Below are 21,300 nucleotides of genomic sequence, written 5' to 3'. Positions count from 1 at the left end.
AACAGTTATGCATGTTCAGAAAGTCCGGTTAAAGGCCCGCCCAGCGAGTTGGAAACGCGGCACGGGGGGTTTCCAGTGGCTGTAGCAAACGGAAACCTCCGTGCAACACTGTTCGCAACTGGGCAGTAGAAGCCATTTTACATTGTATGCGCGAAGATAGAAAGTAGAGGTGTGTGTGTGTGTGTATGTGTAGCAGTAAAGTGAATGGCTATGTTTTTGTAGTGCCTCAGATAAGCGAGGTTTCTCTTAGTGGAAAGACCGTTAGCGGCTGTAACTGTTCGCGGAGTTATTTGCGCTGTTGATAAATTGTGAAAACTGTGTAACAGCGTGTTTAAGGTACCTTCACACTGAAAACGAATACCGACAGACTCGGTTGACAACCGTTTTCAACTCGAAGTTTGACTTGGTTTTCAACTGTTGTCAACAATTGTTTGAAGTCGCCAGCTGAACAACTAGTTGAGGGATGTCTCGTTTTTACTTTATTGTCAGAAAAACGTGGCAGAGTTGTGTGACTTGTGCATGCGCATTTGCCGCATCGCCTGCTGTGTGTGTTTCTTCCTCTGCTGTGTTTCTTTCGACAGTTGACAACTCACGAGTCATCAACAGATCCAACAATTCGGTTTTTGTTTTAAATGGAAATGAGGGAACCTCTGTACCATCCTTCTGATTCTGCAAGGAAAGATTCGTTCGAAGAAGTTTCGCATAAAGTTGGTGTACCGCTTGTGGAGTGTCAAAGGAAATAGACAAATGAATACCTGCCGGCAAAAACGTTGTAACACCTCACTTTTATAAGAAACCGGTTTGTCACGGATAAACGTTGTATGTGCCAAGATAAAGGCGTGTATGAAGTTATGTTGGCAAACATGTCCATTAAGCGCCATTTTTCGTGTGTTTCCTATTCGTCGCGAGGCGCTCGGATGCAGAAACGTTGTAAACATGGAGCAGGAACGTCGTGTGACGTTACGTCAGAGCATGTGCGGAGATATAAACAGGGGCCGAAAACGGAAAATTAAGTATAGTGAATGGAAGAGGAATGCGAAGAAACACAAACGGAATTCGGGGCAACCATATTTGGCCCACAATAGCAAACCAATACCTGGGAAAATCCCTGCTGACAGTTCGTAATGAACCCAGGAACATGGTCCCACTTGATCTTTCTGACGATGGTCCAGGTGTTACGGTATGGGGAGGCAAACGTGTGCCTTACTAACTTCCAAATCTTTGAAGACGGTACACTCACCGATCATCCAGCTCAAAAGAAAGAATTTTTGAACTCGCTGATACACGTAACTAAAACGGTTTGTGTCAAGGGTCCTCAGTTCGTGGTCGTGCGGTAGCGTTCTCGCTTCCCACGCCCGGGTCCCGGGTTCGATTCCCGGCGGGGTCAGGGATTTTCTCTGCCTCGTGACGACTGGGTGTTGTGTGATGTCCTTAGGTTGGTTAGGTTTAAGTAGTTCTAAGTTCTAGGGGACTGATGACCATAGCTGTTAAGTCCCATAGTGCTCAGAGCCATTTGAACCATTTTTGACAAGGAATATATGCATTCTAAGGTCAGATATATAGCTCTAGCCAACGAAATCTTAAGTTAGCCGTAAGTAGGAAACACATACTCGGTCATCACACGATGATGAGTGTAGAGCACACCATATTTTCTGCATAGCAACCACAATACAGTAAGTATTCAGTATATTTTCTCACAACCTAAGAGAATTAGAGAGTTTGTGGGTCCAGTAACAGCCGGGCTGCGTCCCAGCGTACCAGGAGAGTACCAAATTGCTAGGGCAAGGGGTACTGCTCAGATTGGTTAGTCACTGCAAACTAATTTGGGACGCGCCGCCACATTAAATATCGCGATTCTGACACCTGATGTTGCCGACCTTAGCATTATGAAGAAACATACGATTTTGTTTGGTGAAACCAAAATACTATCCCGTGCCTCTGCCCTCAGGCATTATGTCAGGACAGAAGCCATCGAGAGCCGAATGAACAACAACAAAATTATTCTGAACACCTTCTACAGCGGTAGTGGTGCACGCGACAAATAAAATGAATTATCCACTTCGTAACGAAATCAACATCGCTACCAGTGTTTCTCCATCAGACACATCGAAATAACATCTGGTAGTATTCGGAAGCTCACTGACTTCGTGGCATGTTTATACGTAATTCCACCAACTTAATAAAATACCACATAGCTTACGTGTAACTCATGACTACGACGACGTACATACGGCAAAAGTGTAAGAAATATTGGAAGAACTGCACCAGTGTTGTAAAACAAAGTAAACCAGCTTTGACTGTGACAGTACAGTGAGTTGTGACATAAGAAGAGATGATGGTTTGTAACATTTCCTGTTCTAAACAAATTTCAAATGCGGCGAATGGCAACTGGTATGATGACAAATGAGCAAGTTCCTGCGAGAATATTGTCCTTCTATGACGTAAAATAACGTCATACAAATGCTTGCGAACGCCGTCATGAGGTCGGAACATGGCGGCCTGAGTGTGTTTTCGCTGACTTGCTGCGGATATCTCTTGTAACGGCTTTGCTGCCGCCGGCTTCTGCCCATTTAGCGCGTGCGCGCGCGCGCACACACACACACACACACACCAGAGAGAAAGAGAGAGAGAGAGAGAGAGAGTAGATGGCAGCATAACCAGACTTGGATGTGATTCTCGGATACCTGCCGACATAAATGAGAGAAACATGCCAACAAGGTGCTCTGGTGGAATACTGGTAGCTTGTTGACTTCACGGCTCTTAATGCGGAGCTTTCGGAACCGGTTCACCGTGTGCCTGTACAGTCACTGACGGAAAAAATTATGCCAGCGTGTCGTCTGCTCTGTATTTGGAATACACTGTGCCCGCGGATTTGAAATCGAGGTCAGGAGACCAGCATCTAACTGCCGATTGCTAAAGCACTACCAATCTGAAATGCTGCCTGCTCGCATACCAGAGGCCACAAACAGGAGACCACACAGAAGACTTCCTCCAAGACTCGTGCACTAGCGAATATGTCTAAAAGTACTACTAAAGTAGTTTATTAATAATGTAGCGAAACATCGTCAAAGTAGGTAGCTAATCGTTATCGTAAATTCTCAGAATGTTCGTCTAGCAGCCATGTTGTTAGTGCAGCGTTGTGTTGCTCAGGGACAGTGAGCTGGAGACGGCCGTGTGCACGACGGCCTGCGTACAGCTGCCCACTCATTTGGTGTTAACTCCTCCTGCTGGAGCAGTTTCACCTTACTGGAATCGCAGACAGGCCCAACTTGTGTTCCTCCAGACGTGCTAGCAGCTGCCAGATCGTGTTAAGTTGTCGACACAACTTCACTCCTAAACAAAACCGAGGTGAGGCTGCGCGATCGAGCCCAGGTGTACATCCAACACCGGCCAGCGGGTGCCTGCACACCGAGCAGACACTGTAGGATTTTGACTCGTTAGACACTCCAGCTGTAAAGCTGTTCAGACGAGCATATTACTGCACATAGTAGCTAGAACTGCGCTAAGCAACACCTATGATGTCCTTCCGGACAAACGAGTTGGGGGACTGAACGTTTACCTTCTGGAAAAGGTGCCCGTATGTGGACCTTAGCTGCCACTCGTAAAGCAATCTCTTCTGGGGGGAAGCAAGTTGCACATTGTGCCTTCCCACTCTTCATTCACCACGATATATGCCTACGGTTTAAGTTCAGGGATATGATGGGGATTAGCAGTTGCCCGTTGTTCGCTGAGACCTTTGCAAGGAAGTCGGCGAACGCTCTTGTAGCACGCCTAGATGCGCTGATATCAAGAGTTCGGTGCCGCCGCCACTGCACCTTCGCTTCATTCTTCGTTATGTTTCTAAGATAAAGTTCGTTGCTTTTCCCTGCTGGTGAGACACGACGACACAACGAAAGAATCTTTCTTTTTAGATCCCCCTAGTCGTTATATGTTCTTATAATATCTTCTAGCCTTTTCTCAAGATCTATCTCTTTCTTTTTGAAAGGCGGGCCAGTGAACTCCCTTTTAATTTGAAATATAGCGTTTACTGCTTCCTCCTTCAGCTTCTTTATCAGAAAGTATACGATCGGTTGTTTGTGATTTTTTTGAGTTGTTTAGGTTCCCATGTCAGCCTTCGACGGTACGAATCGTAGTCCTATGCGGCTGTTAAAGACATTCCACATTTCACCTGGTGTACTGGGGTTTTCAAAATATTTACTGACCACATCACAGTGTGCAAATTTCCTGACCTTTTCTCCACTGAGTCTTTCCCCCATTGTTACCACCCATGGTGATTGGGGGAAGATGTGCCTCTGCAGCACACATGCAACAAAACAGTCTCTGTCCCTGAATTCATCCGTTAATCCAAGTTCGTGTGTTTTCTTCCACAGATATTGGTTGGAAAATTATGACGGGGAGGGATGCGTCGGAGAGCACTGTTTTCATAGCTTTGTTGCCATTTCAAAGTTTAGCATCGCCTTTTTCTGTGGCAATCCAGGCGTATTACATTTTCACGCAATTTGGGTGCATAGATCCTGAGAAATCAGTACCTAGAACAACCACCTCTGGCCGTAATAACGGCCTTGATACACCTGGGCATTGAGTCAAACAGAGCTTGGATGGCGTGTACAGGTGCAGCTGCCCAAGCAGCTTCAACACGATACCACAGTTCATCAAGAGTAGTGACTGGCGTATTGTGATGAGCCAGGTGCTCGGCCACCATTGACCAGACGTTTTCAATTGGTGAGAGATATGGAGAATGTGCTGGCCAGGGCAGCAGTCGAACATTTTCTGTATCCAGAAAGGCCCGTAAGGATCTGCAACATGCGGTGGTGCATTATCCTGCTGAAAGCTAGGGTTTCACAGGGATCGAATGAAGGGTATTACCCACCGATTCCATATTCTGCTAACAGTCATTGGATCTCGACCAACGCGAGCAGCAATGTCGCGATACGATAAACCGCAATCGCGATAGGGTACACTCCGACCTTTATCAAAGTCGGAAACGTGAAGGTACGCATTTCTCCTCGTTACACGAGGCATCACAACAACGTTTCACCAGGCAACGCCGGTCAACTGCTGTTCGTGTATGAGAAATCGGTTGGAAACTTTCCTCATGTCAGCACGTTGTAGGTGTCGCCTACGGCGTCAGTCTTGTGTGAATGCTCTGAAAAGCTTATCATTTGCATATCACAGCATATTCTTCCTGTCGGTTAAATTTCGTGTCTGTAGCACGTCATCTTCGTTGTGTACCAATTTTAATGGCCAGTACTGTATGTTTATTATTCCGTTGTGCAAAGCATGTTCAGTTTTAGATATGTTATTAGACGATATAATATGTATATGGTCCTCCAATGAATAAACGATCAATTAAAGCTAAATCACACAGGTCAAATGGAACAGGATGAGGAAAGATGTGATTTATCCACTGATGCGCAACCTATAAATACGATTCCACTTAGTAATACTAATGAGGCACACAAGTTGGTTCAAATGGCTCTGAGCACTATGGGACTTAACATCAATGGTCATTAGTCCCCTAGAACTTAGAACTGCTTAAACCTAACTAACCTAAGGACATCACACAACACCCAGTCATCACGAGGCAGAGAAAATCCCTGACCCCGCCGGGAATCGAACCCGGGAACCCGGGCGTGGGAAGCGAGAACGCTACCGCACGACCACGAGCTGCGGACTGGCACACAGGTGATTGTGCATTTCCAGACAGCATTTTTCAAATGAACATGTCCTGGTTACCCACATATTACTGTCATGCTTCGAAGTAATTATGTATTGAAAGCAGCGACCAGCGACATTATTTCTAAGAATAAGTTACGGCAGCAAATATACCAGACGTGGGCTTTGTTATATGAGAGGCTCACAGCGTTTACACACGGTGCTACCCCGAAAGATGATGGACATATCCCGACAGTTGAAACGGGACACGTGCACATCGTAGTGACATTACGGTGAAGTTTCACCGGGGTCAATCTAACGTCTCCCGTTGAGCCACGATTCTATCATTCGCAGTTTCTTAACAGCTTCGAAAGTTACTCCGTCCCTCATTTACGCACAACCAGTTCGTATACCCAATCACATCCTCGAAAAGAAACGGCTTCCCTTTCGTTACTGTAATTATTTCCATTACTCAGGTTACGAATGCCTACGAGACTATGCGGACACTGCGTGGGTGACGGTTACAAGACACCCGCTGCAGGTGAATTAGACGCTGGTAGCCAGTCGGCGGTGGGCGGGTCCTCAGAAGCGTCGTCTGTGTGGCCGCAGTCCTGCCACAGCGCGCTATTTGTCGACTTGCTTCCCCACTGCCAGACCAATTCTCGCACGCCGTTCCACCGTTCTTACGTCACGACTTAGGTTGGTTATCCAGTGCTCACCCTCCGGGAATAATACCGCTGGAAGAGACTGGTGGGGCGTCCAGAAAGCCGTCGGCGTAAAAAGAAGCAGCCTGTGCGGGAACGGAGCGACATGGTAGGGCTTCTTATGCTGCGACATCGAGGTTTCTACTTCCCCATGTTCGACTGGTTGGAGCCGGCAGATGTTGCGCGCTAGAGGTGTTCGATTCGTAAGAGACCATTGCGACACGTTCCAGCTTCCAAGAGAAGATTCGACGCCGCGCAACAAGGCTTTACGTGTGAGAAGAAAAATTTCTGGTTAAAGTTTATTTCTTGGTCTGAGAGGTGTTCCAAGTAAATAGTTTTAGTTGTCATCAAGTGCCATTACCTTAAATGAGTGCCGCCTCTAGAAGTAATTTGATGAACTTTGTGTATGTGTTTTGTTTTCATAAACTAATAAATTTTCATTCTTTTTCAGGTGGGTACCCACGGTGGCTAACGGCTGGTTGCTGATGGTAAGTATTTATTAGAATTATTCTGCAAATGGAAATATTCCACGACGTGTTGGACAACATAAAGTGTAGGCGTATTGGCGGCCGTCTGAGTTACCTGTTACCATTGGAAGTCGTGTTTGTTTTTCTTTCAAATTTTTCCTACGCTCGGATGGCGTGGAAATGTCGGTGAAACTAAACTGGCACGCTTTAGCCGGCATCTCGACTCGTGGCGGTTGCGTCACACGCGGGCCACAGCGCCATCCACGCTGCCGTTTCTCGCGTCGAGGATGGGCCGGCCCGTGCTGCTCACACTTCCTGGCACCCAAGTCCGGAAATTCTTTTCTCATATATACAGTTGTTGCAGCAATCGGCGAGTGATGGCAGCGAACATTGTGATAAACCCATAGCTGTGGAAGGACATAGGAAGGCATCTGTATCAGAGTACAAGGACAGGATGGTCTCCAAGTGGTAATCGGAGGAGTTAACCTCAAACCAGGAGGAGGAATTGCCACAACATATTACCTGTCGGTCTTCGCGACAACGAAAAGTGCTCTGCACTGCATGGCGCCCACACGAGCCTGCGGGAAAGCGCTGCAGTAGTACGTTTGCGTGCACGTGTACATGCCACGTAGATGAACGAGAGATATTATCCTTTCGACCGTCTCTGATATCGTTATGCCTGTCGTACACAAGTCGAACAAGTGTGGTACGTTCTGTATTTGGTAAGATCCGTATTGTGCGTGAGACACTGCTCTGATAAGATTTGTCTGCGTTGTGTTTAAGAAGGCACTCGGCCTCCCCCCAATATTTTCTCTGTCTGGAGGGCGGGATTGCCAGCAGCTGGTTTGCCTGAAGCTGCCATGTCACACCTGATCGATATTTTAATTTATGTCCGATATAATAGGTGTGATATAATTAAATTTTCATCGACACATTCAGCTTTCACCATTGTAGCAGATTCCGTCGTAGCTGTAGCGCTTCACCTCCGACAGGCCCTAGTCTACGACGCACACGACTAGGACGGGCGTCGCCAGTACGTGTACGAAGGTTTCGCTGCAGAACGATTTCACTAGAAACCCATTTCCGGAAGCGAGCAGTTTCTTGCGGTACTAAAGGAATGAACGTGAAGTACCACGTGTGACAGTTTCCCTCGTCTGCTGGCTGACACAACGGTCATCACTTTGCCGCCCTCTGTTCGTCACCCCATTCGTAAACGACGCACTTACTTCTTAACAGTGCCCGAAGTCGTGCATTGAGACGTTGATGCTACCCAATAGGTTTGATGTGAACTTCGGCATCGTTGTCAGGTTATGTACCTCGTTAGAAACCAGTAATTACGTGCGTCATTGTAAACTGCTATTCTTGTTCCAGACGCGGATTAGAATGCGATTCAGCTCGAGAACACGTGTTACCAGGGTCGTTGTAGCCTGCGGTGCCGAGGCTGGTTTGACGTAACGCTCGACGCCACCCTATCCTTTGCAAGCCTGTTTGTCTCGTCTTTAGCTACTGTAACGCGGGTGACCCAAATCTGGTTACTGTAGCCAGGTCCTCTGACGGAACACTTCGAGAGTCCTGGCACTTTGATGGAACACCTCGTTTATTTTGAAAGTCAATAAAATTGACGAAACTTTAAGAAAATGAAAACAAACTCGTTTTATTAAATGATAACTTAAATTTACATCGTAACTAATAACGCAGAAACCAGAATAATTTTTCTTAAAGTTAGGAAAAGCTGTCGGAGCAATTATTCGTTTCCCGCGGGACGCAAATGTTCCGTGGAATATAGTTTCTGAAGCGCTGTTGTAAACAAACCTTGATTTCCCTCTATGATCTTCCACCACCACACTTTCCTTCATAACCAAGTTGACGTATCCTGGTGTGATCTATCAGCCCAACTGCGGTTTTAGCCACAAATTTCTTTTCTTCTAAAGTCTATTCATTATGTCTTCTGTAGCAGAGCGCTTCAGATGATTCTTGTCGGTTCTTGTCTCCACTGTTTATCGTGCACGTTTCTGTTTCGCATGACGCTACCCTTCACACGAGCACCTTCAGAAAATAATTCCTAACATTTAAATTTGAATTCGACATTAACATATTTCTTTTTTTCTGAAGAAATTTTTCTTACTTTTGGCAGTCTGCATTTTACGCCCTGTTTTCTTCTCTTCCCGTCAAGTTTTGGCTGCCCAAAGAACAAAACTTATGTAGGGCTCTCACGTCGCAGTTCCTAATTTACGGCTCTTGCTATCAGCTGATTAAAAAAATTATTCATTATAACTCTAGTTTTAAATTTGTTCACGTTCTTCTTACACGTATAACTTCTTTTTGAGACACTGTTTACACGGTTCAACTTGTGTTGCAAATTCTTTACTGCCAATGACGGAATTACAGTGTCATTAGCAATCATTTTTGTAACTTGTCCCTCAATCTTAAGTCCTTCTCCAAATTTCTGCTCAGTTCTGCAGTAAAGTTCTCGTTCTATGTAGAGATTAAATAAGACATGTTCCAATACTATGTTACTGGCTTCTTTTGCTTCCCTCGTTCAGTTTGCTGCCATTCGCTTGTCCATTTGTTTGTTTGCTTAGAATATCCGAGCGATCCTGTGCAGCGTGTGTCAAATAAAATACGTTTGTAATTTTTTTCTGTGTTGCTATATTATCAGCGTATAGTTATAAGTGATGCCAGCCTGTTTGGAGAACATACATTGTGTGTGTGGCTGTGGGGGGGGGGGGGGGGGAGGCGGATGGTTGTCCTAGGGGGACTGCGCGACAATTGTGTGTCGTGCAGCGAACGTTTCTGGCAGGAAACGTGAGAGACCGGACCCACACATCGATTTATTATTTCTCGCTCACTCCATACATTACGTTCGGCACGTACGCGGCTGGTTCGGTACATCCACTGAGACATCGTCTTAGAACAAGTGGAACGTGCTGGACAGAGAAATATGCATCTAATTCATATTAAGGAAGAACTGATGCGCCAATGCCGATTTCCCGTATCCTAAGTGGAATGGTCCTCAGGGATATGGAAAAAGTGAAAAACGTTATAGACTCTTCCGTGTACACATTAAAGCTCACACCAGAAATTTCCTGGTATATACTGTATAGTTTATTCCGCAAGATAATTCTTTTATATTGTAGTCGAGCATTAACAAAACAAAGAAGTCTGCAAGAATGCTGTGTCAAAATGTACGTTACGTTGCATCACTGTGGTGTGAGCCGCGTGGTTTGAGGCGCCGTGTCACGGACTGCGCGGCCCCTCCCGCCGGAGGTTCGAGTCCTCCCTCGGGCATTGGTGTGTGTGTTTGTCCTTAGGACAATTTAGGTTAAGTAGTTTGTAAGCTTAGGGAGTGATGGCCTTAGCAGTTACGTCCCATAAGATTTCACACACGTTTGAACATTTTGTTACACACTTGAAGTTTCTGTTTATATGTTTGTTCTCTCTTGACCTTGATAGTAGTTAATAAATCCTTTTGTGATACCGTAGGTCCGCACAGTGCTACGGTAAGGCGGTGTCACCTGAGAGGACAAACTTCACCGTAGCTATTTGGCTAACTTCAATGCTAATTAACTCGGAAACGACACAGCGTATCGAATATTTTTTTTAACAATTATTTCTCAGCACAACCTACCCTGAAGCGCCTTTAGAAGCTTTTCAGACTGTTTCTGCCACGTGCCTGTGGTGGATGTTTAAAATGATTTTATCATTCATGAATTACGTCTGGTTAAGCATAATACACAGAAGCGTCGAGGAAACTGGTATAGGCACGCGTATTCAAATGCAGAGATTTGTAAACAGGCAGAGGAACGGCGCTGCGGTCGGCAACACCTATACAAGGCAACAAGTGTATGGCGCAGTTAGATAGGTTTACTGCTGCTACAATGGCACGTTATCAAGATTTAAGTGAATTTGAACGTGATGTTATAGTCGGCGTACGCATGATGGGACACAGCATTTCCGAGGTAGCGATGAACTGGGCATGTTCCCATACGACAGTTTCACGACTGCAACGTCGTGATGATCATGATGTTTGGTTTGTGGGGCGCTCAAGTGCGCGGTCATCAGCATCCGAACAAAGTCTCAATTTTTACCCAGTCCAATTTGTACACAATCCAGTCCAGGCACTGTCACGCATCATGAAGATGAAATGTCGAGGACAACAGAAACACCCACACCCTGGGCAGAGAAAATCCCCAGGCCGGTCGGGAAATGATCAAAGGACCCCGTGATCCAGAGGCAGCAACGCCATCCACTAGACCACGGCCGCGCGGGATTAGCCGAGCGGTCTCAGGCGCTGCAGTCATGGACTGTGAGGGTGGTTCCGGCGGAGGTTCGAGTCCTCCCTCGGGCGTGGGTGTGTGTCTTTGTCCTTAGGATAACTTAGGTTAAGTAGTGTGTAAGCTTAGGGACTGATGACCTTAGCAGTTAAGTCCCATAAGATTTCACAGACATTTGAACATTTTTTTTCCAAAGGTCGGCCTGGGATTGTAACACTAACGCGCGTTTAGGTGAGACAGGCAGCCGGTCCAACGACTTCTCAGTCTGAATGCAACCCACCCGACAGACAGCCGACCGACCAATCAACAAAATCAGTTCCGCTCCAGGCAATTAGCAAAACGAGAACAAGATTTCAATACAACGACACAGAGGATATTGGCGCCCACAACGACCAATAACACCTCAGCTGTCGAACTACATGTCGCGCCGTACAGCAACAACACGACGAGGAAAATACGCTGCCGAAAATTACGTCAACGGCCACAAGGCACAAGATACCGCTGGTTAACTTCAATAACAGGGAATAAATTAAGTTAAAGTCCACCGGAAGACGTCTGGAATCTTAGCCCACGATCCAGAGGCAGCAATGTAAACAGGGAGCCTCGATAGTAGGTTAATTGAGGACTCAATTTTAGTGTCGAACATCGCCGGGCGGCGAACTTCGTAGCACTCGCGAGCAGCACGTCGCACGTTTTGCACACCGGCAGCAGCCCCGGCCAGAGTACGCGCCACGGTGACTTCCTCGGTGCTCCACGACAAGCGACCGACTCGTCACACATCGCCCAGCCGGAAACTGTATCCGCCACACCGAAGACAGTACAGCAGTACTAGTATCGATACACGCTGCTGCTGCCACTCACGGAGAGGACGTGAACATTATTGCGGTAACCACAGGACTGCAACCAAGGTTCAACCCAAGACAAGCATAACTCGAGCCAGCCACGGCTCACAGGTAATTAGAAGTCAGTTTCCAGGTAAATACACCGAAGCGCTAAAGAAAATGGTATAGGTATGCATATTCGAGTACAGAGATATGTAAACAGGCAGAATACGGTCTGCGGTCTGCAACGCCTATATCAGACAACAGCTGTGTAGTGCAGTTGTTAGATGTCACTGTAGTTACAATGGCAGGTTATCAAGGTTTAAGTGAGTTCGAACGTGGTGTTAGCCAGCAGATGAGCAATGGGACACAGCATCTTCGATGTAGCGATGACGTGGGGACTTTTCCTGTACGACCATTTCACGAGTGTACCGTGAATATCAGGAATCCGGTAAAACATCAAATCTCCGATATATCTGCGGCTGGATAGAATCGTGCAAGAACGAGACCAACGACGACTGAAGAGACTCGTTCAACGTGACAGAAGTGCAAGCCTTCTGCAAATTGCTGCAGATTTCAGTGCTGGGCCATCGACAAGTGTCAGCGTGAGAACCATTCAGCAAAACATCATCGATTTGTGTTTTCGGGGCTGAAGGCCCACTCGTGTGCCCTTGATGGCTGCACGACACAAAGCGTCACGCGCTGCCTGCGCCAGTCAACAGCAACGTTGGACTTGTGATGACTGGAAAGATGTTGCGTGGTCGGGCGAGTCTCGTTTCAAATTGCCTCGAGTGGATGGACTTGTACGGCTGTGGAGACACCCTCATGAACCCATGGACCGTGTATGTGAGCAGGAGACTGTTCAAACTGGTGGAGGCTCTATAATGGTGTGAGGCGTGTGCAGTTGGAGTCATATGGGACCCCTGATACGTCGAGAAACGACTCTGGCAGGTGACACGCACGTAAGCATCCTGTTTGTTCTCCTGCATCCATTCACGTCCATTGTGGATTCCGACGGATGGGGACAATTCCAGGAGGAGAATGCGACACTGCACACGTTCAGAATTGTTGAGCATATCTGTGATGCCTTGCAACGTGCTGTTCAGAAGAGATCTCGACCCGCTGTTAGGCTTACGGATTTATGGGCAGTCTTGCACGATTCATGGTGTCAATTGCTTCCACTGGTGGGCAGCGTGGAGGGTAAAAATCATAGAGGGAGACCAAGAGACGAATATACTAAGCAGATACAGATGGATGTAGGTTGCAGTAGGTACTGGGAGGTAAGAAGCCTGCACAGGATAGAGTAGCACGGAGAGCTGCATCAAACCAGTCTCAGGACTGAAGACCACAACAACAAGAACAACTACTACTACTTCGACATTAGTCCAGTCCATGCCACGTCTCGCTGCGGTACTTCTGCATGCTCGCGGGGGCCCTAGATGATATTAGGCAGGTGTACCAGTTTCTTCGGCTGTACAGTGAAAGTTGGTTGTGCTAAGAAATTCATCAATTACATTGGACGAGTTGCCCTTGGCTCCTCTTAACCCTTACTTTATTAGTAACTAAACTTTTTACGATTGTTGCGAAACTATTGAAAGTATGTGTTGGCGATTAGTGGACAGGTTCCTACACGATAGTGAGAAACTCTGTGAAGGTCGTTTTTGTTCCTTCTGTTGATTCTGTGAGCTGAGCTTTTGGTTGAAAACACTTTACATTGTTCGTCGCTGAACACTTTGTGTAACACTCTCCCTTCCCTGTTGCAATCGCTTGCGGTTCGCGTTAAAAACGATTGGCAGTAAGTCTCCGTGCAGGCCACGATCTCTCTGATTTTGTCTTCCCGGTCTTTCTGCGGGATGCACGTAAGAGGAAGCAATATACACTCCTGGAAATGGAAAAAAGAACACATTGACACCGGTGTGTCAGACCCACCATACTTGCTCCGGACACTGCGAGAGGGCTGTACAAGCAATGATCACACGCACGGCACAGCGGACACACCAGGAACCGCGGTGTTGGCCGTCGAATGGCGCTAGCTGCGCAGCATTTGTGCACCGCCGCCGTCAGTGTCAGCCAGTTCGCCGTGGCATACGGAGCTCTATCGCAGTCTTTAACACTGGTAGCATGCCGCGACAGCGTGGACGTGAACCGTATGTGCAGCTGACGGACTTTGAGCGAGGGCGTATAGTGGGCATGCGGGAGGCCGGGTGGACGTACCGCCGAATTGCTCAACACGTGGGGCGTGAGGTCTCCACAGTACATCGATGTTGTCGCCAGTGGTCGGCGGAAGGTGCACGTGCCCGTCGACCTGGGACCGGACCGCAGCGACGCACGGATGCACGCCAAGACCGGAGGATCCTACGCAGTGCTGTAGGGGACCGCACCGCCACTTCCCAGCAAATTAGGGACACTGTTGCTCCTGGGGTATCGGCGAGGACCATTCGCAACCGTCTCCATGAAGCTGGGCTACGGTCCCGCACACCGTTAGGCCGTCTTCCGCTCACGTCCCAACATCGTGCAGCCCGCCTCCAGTGGTGTCGCGACAGGCGTGAATGGAGGGACGAATGGAGACGTGTCGTCTTCAGCGATGAGAGTCGCTTCTGCCTTGGTGCCAATGATGGTCGTATGCGTGTTTGGCGCCGTGCAGGTGAGCGCCACAATCAGGACTGCATACGACCGAGGCACACAGGACCAACACCCGGCATCATGGTGTGGGGAGCGATCTCCTACACTGGCCGTACACCACTGGTGATCGTCGAGGGGACACTGAATAGTGCACGGTACATCCAAACCGTCATCGAACCCATCGTTCTACCATTCCTAGACCGGCAAGGGAACTTGCTGTTCCAACAGGACAATGCACGTCCGCATGTATCCCGTGCCATCCAACGTGCTCTAGAAGGTGTAAGTCAACTACCCTGGCCAGCAAGATCTTCGGATCTGTCCCCCATTGAGCATGTTTGGGACTGGATGAAGCGTCGTCTCACGCGGTCTGCACGTCCAGCACGAACGCTGGTCCAACTGAGGCGCCAGGTGGAAATGGCATGGCAAGCCGTTCCACAGGACTACATCCAGCATCTCTACGATCGTCTCCATGGGAGAATAGCGGCCTGCATTGCTGCGAAAGGTGGATATACAATGTACTAGTGCCGACATTGTGCATGCTCTGTTGCCTGTGTCTATGTGCCTGTGGTTCTGTCAGTGTGATCATGTGATGTATCTGACCCCAGGAATGTGTCAATAAAGTTTCCCCTTCCTGGGACAATGAATTCACGGTGTTCTTATTTCAATTTCCAGGAGTGTATATTGCTCGACTATCGAGTATATATGTGTGACATTTATGGAAAAGTAGAGGGATGAAATGGGTGCGGAATAGCTGATAGAAACGATGCTATACTGGGACGCTCGTCCCGAAGACAGGCCCGTCCTCGAGTCAGCCCAGCAGAACGCGCTGTGGCCGGCGCCTGGGCCCGGGCCCGGGCCTGGGCCTGGGGCGCAGCGCGGCTCGACTCTGCACGCCTGCCGTCTCGAGCTGTGGTCGCCGCCTCAGCGCACTCGCTGGCGGCGCACCGCACCAGGAGCATCGTGGACGCGGCTATGACGTGCGCCGCATCGTCTGCCGTCAGTTGCTCAGTCTTACCGGGAAGACGCAGCTGCAGAAATCGTGGACACGTTTCAGACTCGCCCGTAAGATATGTGAAGCGTGGTCGCGCCAGTGCCGGGCGACGGCAAAAGTAACGCCCCAGAAGGATCGATCTGACGGAAATGTAGCCGTAGGCTAGGTGGAACAAGTGTCGGGAGGCGAGAGCGCGCTAGGCACACTAGGTACGAGTACTGCGAGGCGGCGCGGCCGGGCCGGCAAGGTGACCGGAGTGTCGCGTTGTGCAACAGGAAGGCCGGCTCGGGCAGCGCTTGCGTAACGCCGGGGAAGCACGGCACGCGAACCGGGCCGCCGGGCACGGCTCCGAGCTGTGGGGCGTGACAGTGTGGTAGCCACGAGAAGACCGTGCCCACGTTTCGATTCAAATGGCTCTGAGCACTATGCGACTTAACTTCTGAGGTCACCAGTTGCCTAGAACTTAGAACTGATTAAACCTAACTAACCTAAGGACATCACACACATCCATGCCCGAGGCAGGATTCGAACCTGCGACCGTAGCGGTCACGCGGTGCCAGACTGAAGCGCCTTTAACCGCACGGCCACACCGGCCGGCGCCCATGTTTCGCCTTTGGCTCCGAGTGGGAGCAGCAGCAAGATGCCGGCAGGTGTGTGTCGTCGTCGTTGTCTGAGGAAGAGGAACAGTGCGGGCGACACTAGACGCTCGAGGCTGCGTTACGCAGTGCATTTGGTGAGCTTAGCTTGACCCGAGTGAGATTCGCTTGTACGCAGCAACAGCGGAAGGCAAGTTGCACTTGTGCGGCGGATTCCGAAACGCGCAACGGACCCAACGGTTACGGACAGATCTCGAAGACACCACTCGGCGATCCTCTGACGTTATCCGCAGAAAGGACGGCAAAGCCGAGTGACGGCGGCTCGAATGGGATCTGAACGCCGCACTTCCCGCACACGGAGGGGCAGAGGCAGGAAACGAGGTCCGCGTTTCTCTCGTCGACGACGCAGTGATTAGACACACGACACACACACACGCGGTTGGGGAGGAAATCGGCCGTGTGCTTTTCGAAAGAACGCTCCGGGCACTTCTCTCAACCGATTTAGAGAAGAGCTCGCGAAATGGAAAACTCGCTGGCGTGACGGCAGTTTAAACCGTCGTTCTCCAGAATGCGCCTTACCGTCACCACAAATATAGCCTCTCGAAGTCGATCGCCACCGCTAACGCTTATCTCAGTGAGACAGATGGCGGAAGTAAAACGGCAGAGACTGCTCCCTCGGAAACGCCGCAGGCAGCCGTTTGCACTGACCGTCTGTAAGACTCCGGGAGCAGCCTGGCAGAAACCCCTCACGAGTTGCTCGTGGGAGGCGATCGGCCGTAGTGTGTGAGCGCAGCCACGTCACAGCCGGGGGCGCGGGAGACGCCGGCGGAACGGAGGGGCGAGGCCGGTGTGCGCTCCGCACGCAGCACGCAGGTGTACCGCTCCGAGTGTTTGTTCGGAAACATTCTCCACAAGACGTCTTCCTCCGAGCGCAGAAAACGTACAGTAATAATTCAGTGGCGTGTTAAAAAAGAAGTGTGACATATCGCACAGCTCTAATAAATTATTCCTAATTCTCGCAGTGAGTCTCATCTCGTTGTTTAACGTAGCAAACGTATAACTTGTATGATGTTTTTGGGTCGGTGCACTAGTAAAAATTGCCTTAACGTGCTATTATATTGCGACAAGGTACCAACTCGGGGCACTCACTACATACAGATGTACACGTGTACACTGAACGAAACTTAAAGTGCGTTGTGTCCTCTTACTACGGAATTAACGAGTCACAACTGTAAGTCGTGCGGTCCACGAGTGTATGGACGCCACAGCGTAAGTGCCGGCCGACGGGGTGAGGCGGACGTCCACTCCGTAGACGGCGGTGGCCCGCGGCGCGGCCGGTTCGTACTGGCGGACCCGGTTCCACCGTCTGAGCCGGCAGGCGGAGTCAGCAGCTGACAGCTCCGAAGCCGCCCTTCCGACCGATGCCAGGCGACACTCACTGTACGCCCAGTGCTTCCAGCTGCCTCCTGCCAACTACCGCCGCTGTTAAGCTGTCACACAAATACCTCGTACTCGCATATCCACGGAGACCTTGTAGCAACGACAAGACGCGGTCAGTACCTCCACTGCGCTGCAACAAATGTCGGGGCTGGCGCTTCACCGTCAACGTCAATAACTGTAACCTGTTGTGTATACGTAGGAAAAGAAATCCGCTACTACTTTACAGCTACGCTATTGACGACAGATTGTTGGAGCAGTATGGACCGTAAAATATCGAGGAGTAACGATCCCTGGCGACCCCAAGTCGAAAACCAAATGCCACACTGAGATTAATAGGAAAAATGTTAAGGACATTTAATTCGTCCACTGAAAAAGCGGCTTGCAAGGCGCTTCTTCGACGGATTCTTGAGTACTGTTCATCATCACAAGGTGGAACTGATGGAATAGATGAAGCCCGACGGAGAGCGGCGCATTACGTCACGGATTTGTTGAATCGACGCGAGAGCGTGACACAGGTGCTCAACGAACTCCAACCGCAGGCCCTACAAGAGAGGCGTTATGCACCACGCAGACGTAAGCTGTCGACATTTCCAGAGAGCACTTCCACCCGCATATGTCTAGCGAAATGACCACGACAAGGAGAGTCCTGAAACTAGAGCTTTCGAGTATCATCGTAGTTGTGCGACTGGATTCACGATTATCTGTCGAAAACATCACAGTTCCTACTGTTTGACGGGAACTAATCTAGTGAATCAGAAGTTGCATGAAGAGTTTCCCACTGAAGAGTCATAGGCCGTGGGTTGTCCTTAATGCATGTAAACGATTTAGGAGGCAATCGGAGCTGCCCTCTTAGACTGTCTGCAGATGATACAGCCGTATACCGTCTAGCATACTCATCAGAAAATCAAAATTAATTGCAAAATGATTTGGAGAAGATATCAGTGACGAGCCGAAAATGGCAACAGGCCCTAACAATAAAAATGTGGGGTCATCCACGTACGGAAAATGATAAATCACAGAAATAGAAATTGTGTCGATTTAGTTGTATACCTAGGCATTACATCTACGAAGAACTTAAATTAAAACGATCACATAGAAAATGTTGTGCCGAAGGCGAACGAAAGACCGCGTTTTATTGGCAGACCATTTAGAAGATACAACAAATCTACTAGAGACTGCCTACACAGACAGTGTCGCGGATACGATACATGAGTTTGGGTGGCAACCATTAAAAACAAGGGCGATTTCTGTTGCGCCACGAAATTTCACAAATGTGAATTGCGTGAAACAGAGTTAAAATGAAAACTTGGCAAACTGAATCTCGTTTAATGGCGACCGCGCTCCAGGAAGCTGCTGGGCTGCGCTAACTGTCTGAAAACTGAAAAGGTTCAACTAGACATACAAAAACCACATCCGGAGTCTCTCCGTTTTCCTTACTGCAAGAAATTAATTGGTAGAGCGGGAAGGAGCGCCATGTTCGCACTTAAGAAATAAACTAGGAAACTACCAGCCATCCCCCAGAGATTAGTGTCGACTCACGACCCGCTGCTCTGCAGTTATTGCGCACACGCCCTCCCCCCCCCCCCCCCCTCAGAGGTAGCTCAGATGGTAGAGCACTTGCCCGCGAAAGGCAGAGGTCCCGAGTTCGACTCTCGGTCCGGCACACAGTTTTAATCTGCCAGGAAGTGTTACATTTTCGCTGTTCACGCAATAAAATTGCCACAAGAAGCTTGACGTTTCTTTACTGCTGACTGTAATCGCGACATATTTTATAGAGACAGGGAAAAGGGAAGACGGAAAGCGAGAGAGGAGGAGAAGGAGAGGAGCAGAGAGAGAGCAAGGAGGAGATGGACTAAAAGAAGATTAGAATAAATACGTACCTGGGCAACGCCAGGTACTCGACATATACGCCGACAACGAGAAGTGTCGGACCGTTGTTCACACAGACGTATTGCAGTAGAATTCTGGGTCTCCACACACACCGAGACAGTTACGATATTTCCCATCAAAACTGAAAGTATGATCGTATGGCATTGACAGTGGATTCCGAGCGACGTGAGTTCTTTCAGCTTTCCCATCGTCTCAAAATTTTGTGTTTCTTTCCGATGTCCTGCTATTTGCTGGGCCGCGATGCGCATAGGCATGGACAGCGGGTAACTCCGCAGAGGGCAAGTAGTTACGCAATAACAACCCTTAGTGAACTGTTAGTTTATGTGGATCTCTTAAGATAGCAGTAAAACGTGAATCACCTAAATTTCTTTGCATCAGTTTGATGTAATTGGTCTTAACTGGTCTAGGGACGCTATTTTAATTTACAAACATTGTTTACTCAGAGTAAAGATAAAATTTTCCGTGTTGTCGTTGTTATGTTTGTTATTGCTGCTTTGTAAAAGTGGTAGGCCTTTTGCTCCATTCTGAATAATTTGCATACGAAAGTGATGTACATAAAGTCACTATCTGACAGTCTGCTTCAGAGCAATACAGACCATCCTCAAATTTTCGTCTGTGCGAGTGCTTCGTAAAGCTATCACGCTGTAGGTTCGTTCTAACGATCGAAACTAACACCTTTTGAGAGCTCCAACTCGTGCAATTACTCCTGCCGCAGGTTGAGTCTGAGCGTATGCTCTTGATTTATCGCTCTGTTTTCTGCTCCATTAGGTAGGCAGTTCCTCTAGAGCGCATTTCATAGTAGAGCGATTGTAATCAATATAAGGGCTAGAAATATCCGATGTAAAAGACGCTTCCTGATAGTCTCATTTTCAGTTTCACTCAGGTACGAGTACGCATTGCCGTGGCCGGCCGGGGTGGCCGAGCGGTTCTAGGCGCTACAGTCTGGAACCGCGCGACCGCTACGGCCGCAGGTTCCAATCCTGCCTCGGGCATGGATGTGTGTGATGTCCTTAGGTTAGTTAGGTTTAAGTAGTTCTTACTTCTAGGGGACTGATGAGCTTAGAAGTTGAGTCCCATAGTGCTCAGAGCGATTACGCATTGCCGAGATAAAGCGATAGGAACTACATTTAATATGGAAGCATGCTAATACTGGGATCTGTGTTTCGCGGACAATTACCCCGTACTGCTGTCAACAGTACCCCAATTTTTCATCAGAAAAGTTGAACAAATTGCGTGTACCTTTGGATGAGCACACCAACTGGGCAGAAAATACATTCGCTGCGTGGAGTAAGACTGCTACTTGACTTTACGCCCTCCAAAGGTTTGGTGCCTCATTTCCAGGGGATGTGAGCTGTTGCGGTGTCACGCACTACGGCGCAGCGGTGAAAACCCTAAGCGGTTAGAGTTAACCTCGAATTCGTATGTGCGTTACGTCATCATTCTGTTTGACCGTGTCAGTGCTTTATACGGCTGGTTAGGTCGATTGCGGCGAATGTGAGGCGTCGTGCCGGATGGGACTCGCCACAGTGCGCGCCGCCAGTTTTCTCGCGTTGCAACCTAAAGCCTCCCTAGCTGCGCCGACCCCACAAACACCAGCATTTCTGCGCTTATTCTCCATCAATGCTGCCCGCCCTCGGAACAAGCTATCGTGGTGTGTTCAGAAATAAACCGAACCACTTGCTGTTAACAGCTTGAAAAATTTCCGCAAATTAACGCACAATGTGTAAAACAGTGAATCCACTTTGTGCCTGTTACGGTCCTTAGTCTTCACCTTTCTCTGTCACTCGCAACACTTTTTACTTAAGTTCTTTCTCTACCTCGGCTGCCTCTTTTGTGACGT

The 21,300-nt window shown here is 48.7% G+C and overlaps 1 protein-coding gene across 1 annotated transcript in view; it reads left to right on the top strand.

The window, feature by feature from the left end:
* The first annotated feature begins 6,837 nt into the window (after positions 1-6,837).
* LOC126091951 (CCR4-NOT transcription complex subunit 6-like) overlaps positions 6,838-21,300 on the top strand; it is a 178,433-nt gene continuing 163,970 nt past the window's right edge. Inside the window, exon 1 of the mRNA XM_049907289.1 lies at positions 6,838-6,847. The gene's annotated coding sequence lies outside the window, so the exon portion shown is untranslated. The remainder of the gene's footprint in view (positions 6,848-21,300) is intronic.

Source organism: Schistocerca cancellata, chromosome 7 (assembly GCF_023864275.1).
Source record: "Schistocerca cancellata isolate TAMUIC-IGC-003103 chromosome 7, iqSchCanc2.1, whole genome shotgun sequence".
In the NCBI taxonomy this organism is placed as follows: Eukaryota; Metazoa; Arthropoda; class Insecta; order Orthoptera; family Acrididae; genus Schistocerca; species Schistocerca cancellata.
This window is presented reverse-complemented; position numbering and strand designations above follow the sequence as displayed.